Raw genomic sequence first — 13,967 nt, 5'->3', positions numbered from 1 at the left:
ATATTTGTATTTTAAAAATGAAAAATGATTGGGGGCCTCGAAATTTTGAGGCCCGAATGCTTCGAAATTTTGAATTTTTTTTTTTTTTTTTGTATGTAAGAGTGATTATGTGTAGAGCAGTGTAAAAGTAGTTATATGTAGGGGTATGCAAAACAATTAAACATTCTGCACGAACTCAGTCTGTGTGGTTTGATAAGGTGATAAATTTAACTGATCAGTTAGACTGCTGGTTAAAATTTGTTAATCCCATATGGCTTTGAAATAAAAATATAGTATGGATTCATATAAAACTCTATGGAATTACTCCCTCCGTCCCAAAATATTAGTCCCTTATTCCATTTTTCATTGTCCCAAAATATTAGTCCCTCTTTATAAATCAAGTACAAAAATAATGTAAATTTCCTATTTTGCCCTTCTTTTAAATTAATAAACAATTTAAAAAGTACAATTATGACATTGATATTCCCAAAAAATGTACTATCAAAAGGGTAATTTTGGAAAACCAACTTTTTTCAAATGCAATAAGTGTACTACCAAAAAAAGTTGGATTCCCCAAAAGGGACCAATATTTTGGGACGGAGGGAGTAATAAATTTTAATCAACAGCCTAATTGATTAATCAATTTTATTACCTTATCAAATCACACAAGCTGAGTTGGTGCGAGATATCTAGTTTTTTAATATACCTCTACACATAATCATCCTTAAAAAAAAAATGATTCGAGGCATTCGAGGCTCTAGCACGACTGTTTATAAATGTAGATGTAAGAGTGCAACTCGAGCGGGTTCGAGCGGGGTGCGAGATATCTAGTTTTTTAATATACCTCTACACATAATCATTCTTAAAAAAAAAAATGATTCGAGGCATTCGAGGCTCTAGCACGACTGTTAATAAATATAGATGTAGGAGTGCAACTCGAGCGGGTTCGAGCGGGTTAGAAGGTTGTCCAAGCCCAGCTTAAGTTGTGCTGAGACCTGCCCAGGCCTGAATTGTAACCTGAGGTTGCCTGCCCAAGCCCGACCCAAGTATAATCCAAATTGCCGCGAGTTGTCCGAATTGTAAATGAATTTTATTTATTTTATTTATTTATTTATTCTTGCAGCTACATTATTAAATTAGTAAAATTTGACCCTATTTACATTTTTTTTTATATAGGAAATCATTAATGCCATCAAAACAAATAATTTAGATAATGTAAGAGAGATGCCGCTATAGTAGTCCTTACAATTTATGAGTGAAAATAAAAAAAATAAGATTTTATGTTATTTGTATATATAATATATATTCAATATGATTTAATAATCTAAATTACTTTAATATCACGTAATTACTAATAATTTATATGTATATTTAATAATTTTATACATTTATATATGTATAATTCGGGTTTCGGGTTGCTCGTGTTATTTGATATTTTTGTCCAAGCCTACACAAATATAATTCGGATTTCTAAATTTTGTGACGCCCCAAATTTTTCGAACATCAAGGGAAATTAAATAAACAAAATGACTTAATAAACTAAAAATTTGACATCTTAATAGGGTAATCCAACTCTCGTACATAACCAAACGTCCAAATAACAATAGATAAAAGCTTAAAATTATCCAAATACAACATCAAATGAAATTATAAAGTCCTTAATAGCTATTATATAAAATAATATTATTTATTCGGCTCTACTCGGGGTTTCAGGTCAGCCAAGGCTCTACGTTAGCGCCGACTCCATTTCAGCTTCAGTTATTTTCTCGCCAAGACCTGGCATAAAACGCCAGGGCAACAAAAATATATGCCATGAGTTTTGCAACACAGTAAGAAAACATAACCAACCTACCATTCTTTTTAAGAGAAAAATAATGAGATTATAAACACGAGGTAACAATATAATTGTAAGCATAAATTACAACCATTAAAATAATTTTAATAAATTAGGTGACACTCGAAATCTCACCAAAGAGATTTAACTTACCAACCACTAAGCATGGCAACGGTTAATTTGAAACCCTCCCTTGGTCAAATATTCAAGTGTTACCAACCGTAACTACCAGGGATGCCCACGTCCGGAGTGATATACCCAAGTAGTGGCATCCGTGGTCTGCCCCAAGGAAACGGTCTGCCAGGGGTACGTAACCTCCCTGTGTGCCACCAGCACATCCACCCTTATTCCAAAACCAAATACCGAAAAGGGTTCAAATAAGTCCCGTGCCATCTTAGAGTTTCGCAACACAATTTACGTGAGAATTCTCAAAACCAGGGCTCACCCTGAACAACCGGTATTAACCGTCAATCCCTTGATTTCATACACTCTTTAAAATCAGGACTCACCCTGAATAACCGGTATTAACCGTCAACCCTTAATTTCGTATACTCTTTAAAACCCAGACTCACTCTGAACAACTGGTATTAACCGTTAATTGTTAACTTTGTATATGCCGTTAATCATTTCAGTTAATTTTGATAGTACTCACAAATAATTTTAAATTTTAATCACAATTGATGTCATATCAACTCATTAAAATTCCCAACATAAAATATTGCACATGTCACACAATAATAAATAAATGTACAGCATTTAAATAAACAATTTATTTAAACCATGGTATGAAATAATAATTTAGATACAGAGAAAATAAACCAAAGCCACACACGTGCATGGATCTTTAATTTACAAGATTAGACTACCACAATATTAAATAAATCACAATACACCCCTACATGGATTACTAATTTACTATATTTGATGAATTGGACCAACACAATAACTGATTTTTATCCGAATAAATAATTAAAGTCATGATCTTAAACCTGTCAGGAAATTTTCAGGTTATACCTTAGGTAATAAAAATTATAAATAAATTATTTATGCAGTTCTAAAATTCGTGGAAATGTACAGAATATTCAATAAATATGTTTGGGTCAATTTTCAGGAATAAATTCCCAAAGATAAGTTATAAATAATTCTGTAAAATTCTAAGAAATTTTATGACACAGATTTATCACATTTTCTTAAATTAATTCCATACTTAAATTTATAAATCAAACCCACAATCTCAAAATTTAGTATGAAATTAGACTTCTCAAATTTCATATTTTAGTTAGAAATTTCCAGATTTGGATTAATATGGAATTTTTAATAAGCTTTTAAACATATACTAAAATCTGTCTTACAGTAGCAGATTTAATTATAAATTTGTATAAATTCGTACCAAGCTCAATAATTGTTAAGAAAATTCCTGGGTGAACTAGACATCATTCTCAACAACTTTGTAGAAGAAATCATTTCAAAATTTTGAGCATAAAATTGTCTAAAAATTCGTACGAGTTTCTAGCAGATTGAAGAGTTATATAATCAAACCAAATAAAATCTTTAATCATCTCTTTAATGGCACAAATTACACATGCAAGTCTAAATCCAAGATTATATCATGATTTTAAGGCTACTAATAAAGAAATGACCTTCAAATAACATACCAATCACAAATTCACATACAACTATAAACAAAATTTTATCTAAAGTTTTAGCTATGTTAACATATGAACACAAATCTAAATATTTAACAATTAAAAAGAATTAGACGGTTATAAGAGTTTACTTACTATGTTAGGTTGTTAACGATTTATCGTCCGAATTTGATTTATGATTCTGATCGTAAGATATGATTGTCCTGGCTCCATGATCGTCTTGCTAAAATTTCACATCAATCGGACGCGATCTCACCGTTGATCTGCCATTGGATTCTCTTAGAACATTTAGTTGTTGATCATCATCTTAGACTCAAATTTTGCAAGATCTAACCCCAAAAATGGATTCTACACGTCGAAAAACCTAAGGGTGGTCATCCCCAAAGTCATAGGACCACTCGATTAACCTAGAGGTACTAGGGTGCACCGTAGCAGCATGGGCCGAGAAACACAGGATAAAATTTAAGCTCATCTTCTCCAAAGCCGTAGCATGCACGAACAGAAGAGACCCAGAAATTTGGTTTCAATGTCCCCAGTTCAAATACTTGTATCTTCTTCATCGTAACTCCGTTTTATCTTATTTTTCTGTCGTTGGATTCACCTCACGGCCTAGTTTTTGGTTCACTACTCACACGCCTCGTTCCGTCTCTTTTTGCATGCCGTCGGACCTCCAAAATTTGACCAAAAATAAGATTATTTTCCTACCGTCTCGGACATTTCTTCGAACCATCTTTCGGACTCCATAACTTTCTTAATTCTTAACGGTTTTACTTCATTCTTTCGCCAATCTCTTCAACTTACTCCGTACTTCATCTTACATGATCCATTTTTCTCAATTCTTCCCGGAATGGATGGTTTTGGCATGCCGAAAGTAAGCCGAAAACCAACTTTTTGAAATTCAAAGTAAACTTCTCTAACTTTGTTTCTTTCTCCTCCATCTTCCTTCTTTTTTCTCTTTCTTCACCTACAACACTTTGTGAATGGTGGTTCTAGATGATAATGGAAATAGGTGATGGTGGTGGTGGCGGTCCGACGGTGCGCCAATGGTGGTGAAGTTCGCGGGTTGGCGATAGTGTGGGTTGAGGCCATGGCTATGGAGGTTGGGGAAGGAGGAAAAACATGGATAAAGGAGAAAGAGAGTTTTGAGAATGAGAGATGGAGGGAGAGAGAGAACCGAGAGAGAGATATATGAAATGGATAGACAGAGATATCAAATTAGAAGGGAAGCAAAGTGAGGAAGATGAAAAGAAATAAAATAAAAAAATGAGAAATTGAACACCTGGAGGTATGGAATGGCATGTTCACCACGTTCTCTTTTGATGTAGGAAGTGATTGCACGTGGAAGGCGGGATGTGAGAAAACATGGGGAGCAAGCCCATGGTTTCTGATTGGATTTTAGTGCAGAAAATATTAGGTTTCAGTGTAATTTGATTACAAAAAAATATAGAGAAAAATATAATAAAAATATCATACGGTTCAGAAATTTATATTGAGTAATAATATAAAGTCAAAAATATTTTATTTTATTTTGTTTTGAATAAATTTTCAGTATAAAAATATACAGACTATTAAATTCAAAATATTGTGAATAATTATTTAAGAAAATTAAAAATATACATATTATTTTTATTATATAAAAATACGGGGTTTCACAAATTTTTACCTAAGTCCGTACCGAATTTAAAAATATATTATCCAAACCTTAAAAAAATTCAAACTGAACTCAGATAGTCAAATTACACTCCTATGTAGATGTGTATGACGTTTGCGTTTGTCTTAAAAAAATTATTTTCATATGCTTATCAAAATAGGTATATCAAAGGAATTTTTATTAATAAGTCCAATTTAGAAGTGTTTTAACCCAAGAAGTCCATGAAGGAATTTTTTAACCCATTTAGTCCCATGTATGTATAGTTTTATTCCATAAAGTCCATTTTCTTGATTTACACTATTTTCTTGGACACTTATGCCCTTATATTTAATTTTGATACCCTTATAAATATTTTTTGAACGATTAGCAATTTAATAATGTGAACATTCATATTTTAAAATTCACATTGGTATGAATGTAAAATTGGCCCATGAGCGGCCCGAAACCCGGCTGCGAGTCGGGGCGGGCCCGGCCCGTTGACAATGTGAATATTCACACTGACATATTAACATTCACATTAATAGAAGTGTAAAATTGACCCCCGTCCCGTGGCGGCACGAAACCCGCCCGCGACCCATGGCCGGCCCGGGGTGGTCCCGGTCCGGCCCGTCGACAATGTGAATATTCACATTGACATGTTAACATTCACATTGATAAGAGCATAAAATTGAGCCGCGGCCCATGGGCGGCCAAAAGCCCGCCCGCGGCCCGGGGCGGGCCCGGCCCGGCCCGTTGACAATGTGAATATTCACATTGACATGTTAACATTCACATTGATAGGAGTATAAAATTAGCCCGCGCCTCATGGCTGCCCAAAACCCGCCCACGGCCCGTGGGCGGGCCCGGCCCGGTCTGTTGACAATGTGAATGTTCACATTGACATGTTAACATTCACATTGATAAGAGTATAAAACTGGACAGCAGCCCAGGGCGGGCCCGACCCGGCCCGGCCCGGCCCGTTGACAATGTGAATATTCACATTGACATGTTAACATTCACATTAATAGGAGTGTAAAATTGGCCCCCGTCCCGTGACGACGCAAAACTCGCTCACGGCCCATGGGTGGCCTGGGGCGGGCCCAGTCCGGCCCATTGACAATGTGAATATTCACATTGATATGTTAACATTCACATTGATAAGAGTATAAAATTGGGCCGCGGCCCATGGGCGGCCAAAAGCCTGCCCGCGGCCCGGGGCGGGCCCGGCCCGGCCCGTTGACAATGTGAATATTCACATTGACATGTTAACATTCACATTGATAGGAGTGTAAAATTAGCCTGCACCTCATGGCTGCCCGAAACCCGCCCACGGGCCGTGGGCGGGCCCGGCCCTGCCTGTTGACAATGTGAATGTTCACATTGACATGTTAACATTCACATTGATAAGAGTATAAAACTGGACAGCAGTCCAGGGCGGGCCGACCCGGCCCAGCCCATTGACAATGTGAATATTCACATTGACATGTTAACATTCACATTAATAGGAGTGTAAAATTGGCCCCCGTCCCGTGGTGGCGTGAAACCCGCCCGCGGCCCATGGGCGGCCCGGGGCGGGCCCGGTCCGGCCCGTTGACAATGTGAATATTCACATTGACATGTTAACATTCACATTGATAAGAGTATAAAATTAGCTCGCGGCCCATGGACGGCTAAAAGCCCGCCCGCTGCCTGGAGCGGGCCCGGCCCGGCCTGTTGACAATGTGAATATTCACATTGACATGTTAACATTCACATTGATAAGAGTGTAAAATTGGCCAGCAGCCCGTGGGCGGCCCGAAGCCCGATCGCAGCTCGAGGCGGGCTTGGCCCGACTCGTGACAATGTGAATATTCATATTGACATGTTAACATGCACATTGATAGGAGTGTAAAATTAGCCCGCGCCCCGTGGCTGCCCGAAACCCGTCCACGGCCCGTGGGTGGGCCGGGGCAGGCCCGGCCCGGCCTGTTGACAATGTGAATATTTACATTGACATGTTAACATTCACATTGATAAGTGTGTACAATTGGCCCGTGACTCGTGTGCAGCCCGAAGCCTGACCTCAGGCCGGAGCGGGCCCGGCTCGTTGGCAATGTGAATATTCACATTGACATGTTAACATTCACATTGATAGGAGTGTAAAATTGGCCCGCAGCCCGTGGGCGGCTCGAAGCCTGATCGCAGCCCGAGGCGGGCTTGGCCCGACCCGTGACAATGTAAATATTCATATTGACATGTTAACATTAACATTGATAGGAGTGTAAAATTTGTTCGCTGCCCGAAGCTCGCCCGCGGCCCGGGGTAGGCCCGGACCCAAACCCGGGCCGCTCGTGGGACGCGAGTCAATTTTACACACTTATCAATGTGAATGTTAACATGTCAATGTGAATAGTCACATTGTCAACAGGCCGGGCCGGACCCGCCTCAGGCCGCCTACAGGCCGTGGGCGTATTTCGGGCAGCCACGGGGCACGGGCTAATGTTACACTCTTATCAATGTGAATGTTAATATGTCAATGTGAATATTCACATTGTCAATGGGCCAGGCCCGCCCCAGCCCGGGGCCGGGCTTCGGGCTGCTCACGGGTCACGGGCCAATTTTACACTCTTATCAATGTTAATGTTAATATGTCAATGTGAATATTCACATTGTCAACGAGCCGGGCCGGGCCCGCCCTGGGCAGCGGGCAGGTTTCGGGCCGCCCACGGGCCACGGGCCAATTTTACACTCCTATCAATGTGAATGTTAATATGTCAATGTGAATATTCACATTGTCAACGGGCCGGACCGGGCTCGCCCCGCGCCGCCCACGGGCCTCGTGCCGTCCATGGGACGCGAGTCAATTTTACACTCTTATCAATGTGAATGTTAACATGTCAATGTGAATATTCACATTGTCAACAGGCCGGGCTGGGCCTACCCCGGGCCGCCCACGGGCCGTGGGCTAGTTTCAAGCAGCCACGGGGCGCGGGCTAATTTTATACTCTTATCAATGTGAATATTAACATGTCAATGTGAATATTCACATTATCAACGGGTCGGGCCGGGCCCGCCCAGGGCAGCCTACGAGTCGCGGGCGGGTTTCGGGCCGGCCATAGGCCGCAGGCTAATTTTACGCTCCTATCAATGTGAATGTTAACATATCAATGTGAATATTCACATTGTCAACGGGCCGGGCCGGGCCGAGCCCGCCCCGACCCGACCCGTGCCCAGGCTTCGGGCTGCCCACGGGTCGTGGGCCAATTTTACACTCTTGTCAATGTTATTGTTAATGTTAATATGTCAATGTGAATATTCACATTGTGAACGGGCCGGTCCGGGCCCGCCCCGGGCGGCGGACTGGTTTCGGGCCGCCCACGGGCCGCAGGCCAATTTTACACTCCTATCAATGTGAATGTTAACTTGCCAATATGAATATTCATATTATCAACAGGCCGAGCCGGGCCTATTTTTTTGGCCTGTGGGCCGGCCCGGCCCGACTCGAATTTTTCCGGGCACCCACGAGGATTGACATGGGCCGGGCCCCTACACATTGACGATATGAACATTTACGTTGACGGTGTGAACATTCACATTAAGGGTATTTTGGTATTTATGTCACCCATAGGACTTATTGAAATATGAGAAAATAATGTGAACTAAATGGAACATAAGTAGATGAAAATGGTATTTTGGTCTTCTTATCTCAAATTGGACCTAATGGAATAGTAAAAAAGAATATGGGTTGGATGGAATAAAACTCTTAGAAAATGGATTTATCAAAAAAGCTCCCTATATCAAATTATAGACAAATGAGACTTATTTATTTGTATTTTATAAATGTAGATGTGTATGACATTTGAGTTTGTCTTAAAAAATTATTTTCATATGCTTATCAAAATAGGTATATCGAACTTAAAAAATGTTGTCACTTTTTGTCACGCCTCATGCTCTGTGACAACGCCACATATTTATTTAAGTGAGCATATAAGGCTAAGAGTCCAACACATAACCAACAATATAAAATACTTAAATTAAATCCTTAATTATCATAATGCTAAAATTCATACAAATAGATAATTCTTATCATGTGAAATTGTCCACCAAGCCCACTAATATAATTCATTAACAAAAAAATAATCCAAGTACTTAAATCATAATCTTACTCTCGGCACTCCCACAAGTAAAAACCCCGCACAGCTCTACTCTTCAAAATTTGAAAAAAATAAAATAAGAGTAAGTTAAACTGCCCAGTAAATAACCAATCATCACTGCTAGCTGGATAGTGTATACAAAAAAAAAAAAAAAGTCAATAACCAATAAATATATTTTTTTGCTACCATTCAATAAATGAATAATTATTTTGTAAAATGATTTCATAACTGAAAATAAACAGTGTAGCAATACATTTTAATTGAAAAGACAATGAGGTAATTCGACGAAATTTCGTTGTTCAAAATTGATGGTTCAATATTCAATGATTCAATGATGCGATTCACAAAACCCAAGTCTTGGTGACTACGGTCTTTTAGCCCGTGACAAGGCCCAGAACCATACATAGGCCGGTGGTAAAGTCCCAAAAGAAACTAGTTTCTGTGCTAATAAATAACCTCCATTGGCTAGGGTCCAAATCATAGTCAGACTAGAGTGATATTCAAAATTCAAAAAATATACAACTTTTAAATAAAATATTCGATATTTTCATAATAAACATTTGGTACAATTTTCAGAATAGTTTCACAAAATATTCAAGAATTTCATAATAATATCCGATGCTATTTTATACTGGACCCATATTTTATTTTAAGAGAACATGAAAGCTATAAATAAATAATTATAATTTCAAATGATTCAGTAGAAATAAAAATGAACCAACTGTGATAGAGGGTTGCTTACATCAAACGCTTAAAAATAATATTCCAACACCAACTCCAAACACCCAGCTCCACCACTTCAATCACACAAATCTAATAAATAAAACCTCAAATAAATTAATATGTTTACGTGTTACATACAGCCACAAAAGCCCCACCATATTAGATTAATGTATTGCTTTAATATTCAAGTGACCAAACCATTCAACCCAACTTTATAGCCAAACACACCCTTACCCATGATACAAAACTCCACTATTTCTGTTACCCACCCAAAGTTACACTTACACAACGTACCCAATTCTCAAAACCTAAGTAGGCACCTATAGATCTTCCAAATCCCCTTAATGCATTGATTGTTTAATTCCTCAACATAAACTTAATAATCAACAGTACATGCAGATTATTGCCTCAACCAATGGGTGTCCCAAAATCACCCAACGTGCTACCTCCAATTTCTATTGCAGCCTCACTTAAGCCTCTCTTCTCTTTTTCTTTTTTTCTTTTACCTTTTCAAACCCTTGCCACCTATGGAGCAATTCACCAGCCTCTGTTTTGTTTGTTTCCCAGGACTTAAAGCCACAACAAGTGGGCTTATTAACCTAATTCTCGAAATTACAAAAGTACCCATCTAAGTAACATAAAATATAATGTCATCTTATAACTAATTCTTTGATATTAATAAATGACCCATATAAATTAATTTAATTATTAATCTATCCAACAAAATAATTCTACACACAACTTGGGTTTTACACTTTTTTTTGGAATTGGCAATGTTTAATCAATTGAATTATTCAATACTCATGTGGCTGAATGTAATTCAAGTCCAGGGACAAAAAAATTGACCTATAGTTTTTTTTTTCTTCAAATTTTATCTATAATGACATAATATGTCATGTCTCAATGTTTTATTTGTGAAAATCCAAATATCTTGTTATGTCATTATAGTTTATAAATTGTAAGTCGAATATTTTTTAAAATTAAATATAAATTTGGTTATTGTGTGGGTGATTTTCCGACCACACTGCCCGCTTAGTAACCAGCTGGAGAGCACTGGCAGAATAGATGGCACCTGACTGACCTGTAACAGAAATATAAGAATCCCGCGGTGGTTTCGACCACCCGGGGGCACTCCGACGATCAAGTCAGTATATCTCTCAAAGATAAATCAAGTACTAAACTCACAAGCTTGAGTATCAAAAGCATACCTTAGACCCATGGGGGTGCCTCTCTTTTATAGCCAACACAATCCAAGTCCCACTAGGAGCCTGGCCCTAATGGACTTAGGATTACTGCTAATCTGGGACTCCCAGTGGGACTAGTGATAAACTCTCTAAGAGTCTTATCTTTACCCAAACTGAAGTCTTCTCCCAATCTAGGACTCTTGTCCATATCCAAGTTGAGTTCCCTCTTCATTCTAGGACTCTTGTCCCTTATCCGCTTATCTCGGATTCCGATATCTTCGGAGATAACCTCGGTCTTGCCGAGATCACCTCGGCGTCATGACCAGGACACGTGGCACCTCGGCTGACACGTCGGCGTCACCTTGCCACGTGTTGGTACTCAGAAAATATATCCTCACAACTGCCCCCTAGGTTCTATTACCTCGGCATTCTGAGGTGATGGAACCTACACTGTTCGTTCACCCGTGCCTCTCTGTCCGAGATCAAACTCGCCGACCTCAACGTTCCCTAGACTTAACTGTCCATTGGTGTCAAGTATCAAGATTTATGCCTTCCAAGCTGCTTGAAATTGCACCTCCTAGCCGAGGTTCTGGTTCCATTAATTCGTAAACTCCAAGAGCTTTGCAACTGCTTCACTCACACTCTCTAGTGAGTTCCCGATTTCCAGTCATCTATTTGACTCCGGCGATTTTCATATCGGCGTTCATTTCACTTGGTAAGTTCATAAACTCTTTACTTGCTATTAAGCTCAATCTTTCTTAACTCTTCTGATTTACTTTGAATCTGTTTATTTGCCATCTGTTGCCTTCTATTTTCATCTGTCTTCAAGTTTTGAATTGTTTGAATTCCTGGCACTTTTCTTGTCATATCCACTTTCTGTTGCTAGCATTGTGTCTGGGTCATTACTTTCTTATTCTTCACATACTTACTTAGTGCCTGTGCACTTGGCTTTATTCTTGAACTTTGTCGTCTTCTTGACTATTTTTCTCTTTTCTCATTTAATCCTCTGGCTTCTTCTCTTTCTAGCTCTTTTGCTTAAATCCGTCATTTGTTCCAAGCTTTCAAGCTTCTGCAACTGTCTTCGTTTCTCTTCTCCAGTGAAGCTTTACGTCATTCTGTCATTGTCGTCAGACTTCGGCGATTCTCATTCCGTCTTCCCTCTTTCTGGTAAGCCACTGTTCCTCCTGGTTTTATTTCTTATTGCTTTCCAAGAAGCTCTGCTTCATTGTTAATCATCATTGCTTGTTTTACCCGTTATTTCCAAATCATCTTCTTGGCTACACACTGTTCACATATCTGTTGATTTCTGTCACTGTTCTTGGCTTGACACACCTGTGCAATCCTTTTGTCTTAATTTCCTGATAGCTTCATCACCATTTTTGATTTACGAATTACATTCTTGTTTCTGTTTTCTGTGTCTTTTCCCAGATTTTTTGCTTTCAATCCTTGCTTTCAAAACTTCGAGGTGCCAATCGCCAAGAAGAGCTTTGATCAAACTCTTCAAGAGGTTGATGCTGAGCTCGTGGCTGAGAAGGCTGCTGAGAAGTTCTTTCCAACTGTCTTCTGGGGGTGAGACATAACCTACCGCTGATGCCGAGTAGTTTGCTTCCTTCTTAAAATTGATGCCGAGGTAGCGGTAGAGAAGCTCCTCCAACTGACTGCCGAGGCTGAACCATTGTCGTCCGTCGAAGTAGATTAGTCCGACGTTCTTGCTTTCAGTCCCTAGTTTTTTAAGGTCTTCATTTTTGTACTTGCCAACTTTCTCAGCTCTTAACAAGCTAGTTGGTCATCTCGGTTGATCATATCTTGGAAACGTCTTTCAGTGTTATCTCGGCTATACCAAACTTGTAAATTGCTACAAATTTCAACAAGTGGTAGACTTCATAATCTTCGGTTAACTCATTTTGTAATTTGCTCAAAAATTTCAACAAGTGTTAACATTCCTTGCTCCTTAATTATCATTCCTTCCCCCTACACCTTCTCCCTGGCCCCTAATGTGAACGCAAGTTGTACTTAGGATCACATTAGGGAAGTGGGCTTCATGCTGTAGTCACAGACCTGATGTGTTCTTCTTTCGCCGATGTACTAAAACTTCTGGTATTTAATTCACCCCCTTTAGACCCTCTTTCTCTTGGCTTTTGCAAATTATCATCGCTGTTTCTTGAAGCATTTATTCCTTTCACAATTCTGGTCACCACTTTTGGCGTGCATTTAGTGGTTCTAATCAAAACGACGTTTGACTCCGGCGAATCTTTTTCCAACATTTAACTTTGTGCACCCTTGTAAATTCTCTCAAAATTTCAACAAGTGTAAAACATCATTTCGGTTTAACTTCGGTTAAGTATCATCTCAATTTCAATTAAACATCACCTCAGTTTAACTTCGGTTAAACATCATCTCGGCTTAACTTCGGTTAAGCATCATCTCAGTTTTTGAAGTTTTTCCTTCTTTTTGTCGCTTGTACTCTTGTACCTTTTTGTTCTTTAGATAATGTAAGCTCTGCATATGGCCGATGTGCCTCCTTGTTCTTCAATGTCTAATTCAACTTTCCTTCTCTGAATGAAGCGCTCTTCGTCGCCCTCCTACACGAGGATTTTCTTCAGTGTCTCTTCACTCTTTTTGGCTGGCTCCTTGCCGACATCATCTAGGACCTCCATGTCCTCGTCTTCAATCTCTGCCTTCCCTGGTTCCCGAATGTTGCAGGTAGTTTTCATTGCTGCCATGGAGCAATTCTTCGCCTGCAGTTGATCCCCTCTGACTCTTTCAATCCCATGTTCTGTGGAGAACCGCAATAGTTGATGCAACGTTGAGGGAACTGCCCCCATTGCATGCAACCAT

At 39.2% G+C, this 13,967-nt stretch overlaps 1 long non-coding RNA gene across 1 annotated transcript; it reads right to left on the bottom strand.

Annotated features, from left to right (window-relative positions):
• Nucleotides 1–1,495: 1,495 nt before the first annotated feature.
• LOC114279691 (uncharacterized) lies at nucleotides 1,496–4,671 on the bottom strand. The gene is made up of 2 exons (XR_014363722.1): nucleotides 3,595–4,671; nucleotides 1,496–1,755 (listed from the first exon to the last, which is right to left on the bottom strand). It is a non-coding gene; the product is annotated as an uncharacterized LOC114279691 (long non-coding RNA).
• Between the last annotated feature and the right edge of the window lie 9,296 nt (nucleotides 4,672–13,967).

The sequence above is a fragment of the Camellia sinensis genome, chromosome 3, assembly GCF_055761805.1.
Source record: "Camellia sinensis isolate YWXY chromosome 3, ASM5576180v1, whole genome shotgun sequence".
NCBI classification, from domain to species: Eukaryota; Viridiplantae; Streptophyta; class Magnoliopsida; order Ericales; family Theaceae; genus Camellia; species Camellia sinensis.
This window is presented reverse-complemented; position numbering and strand designations above follow the sequence as displayed.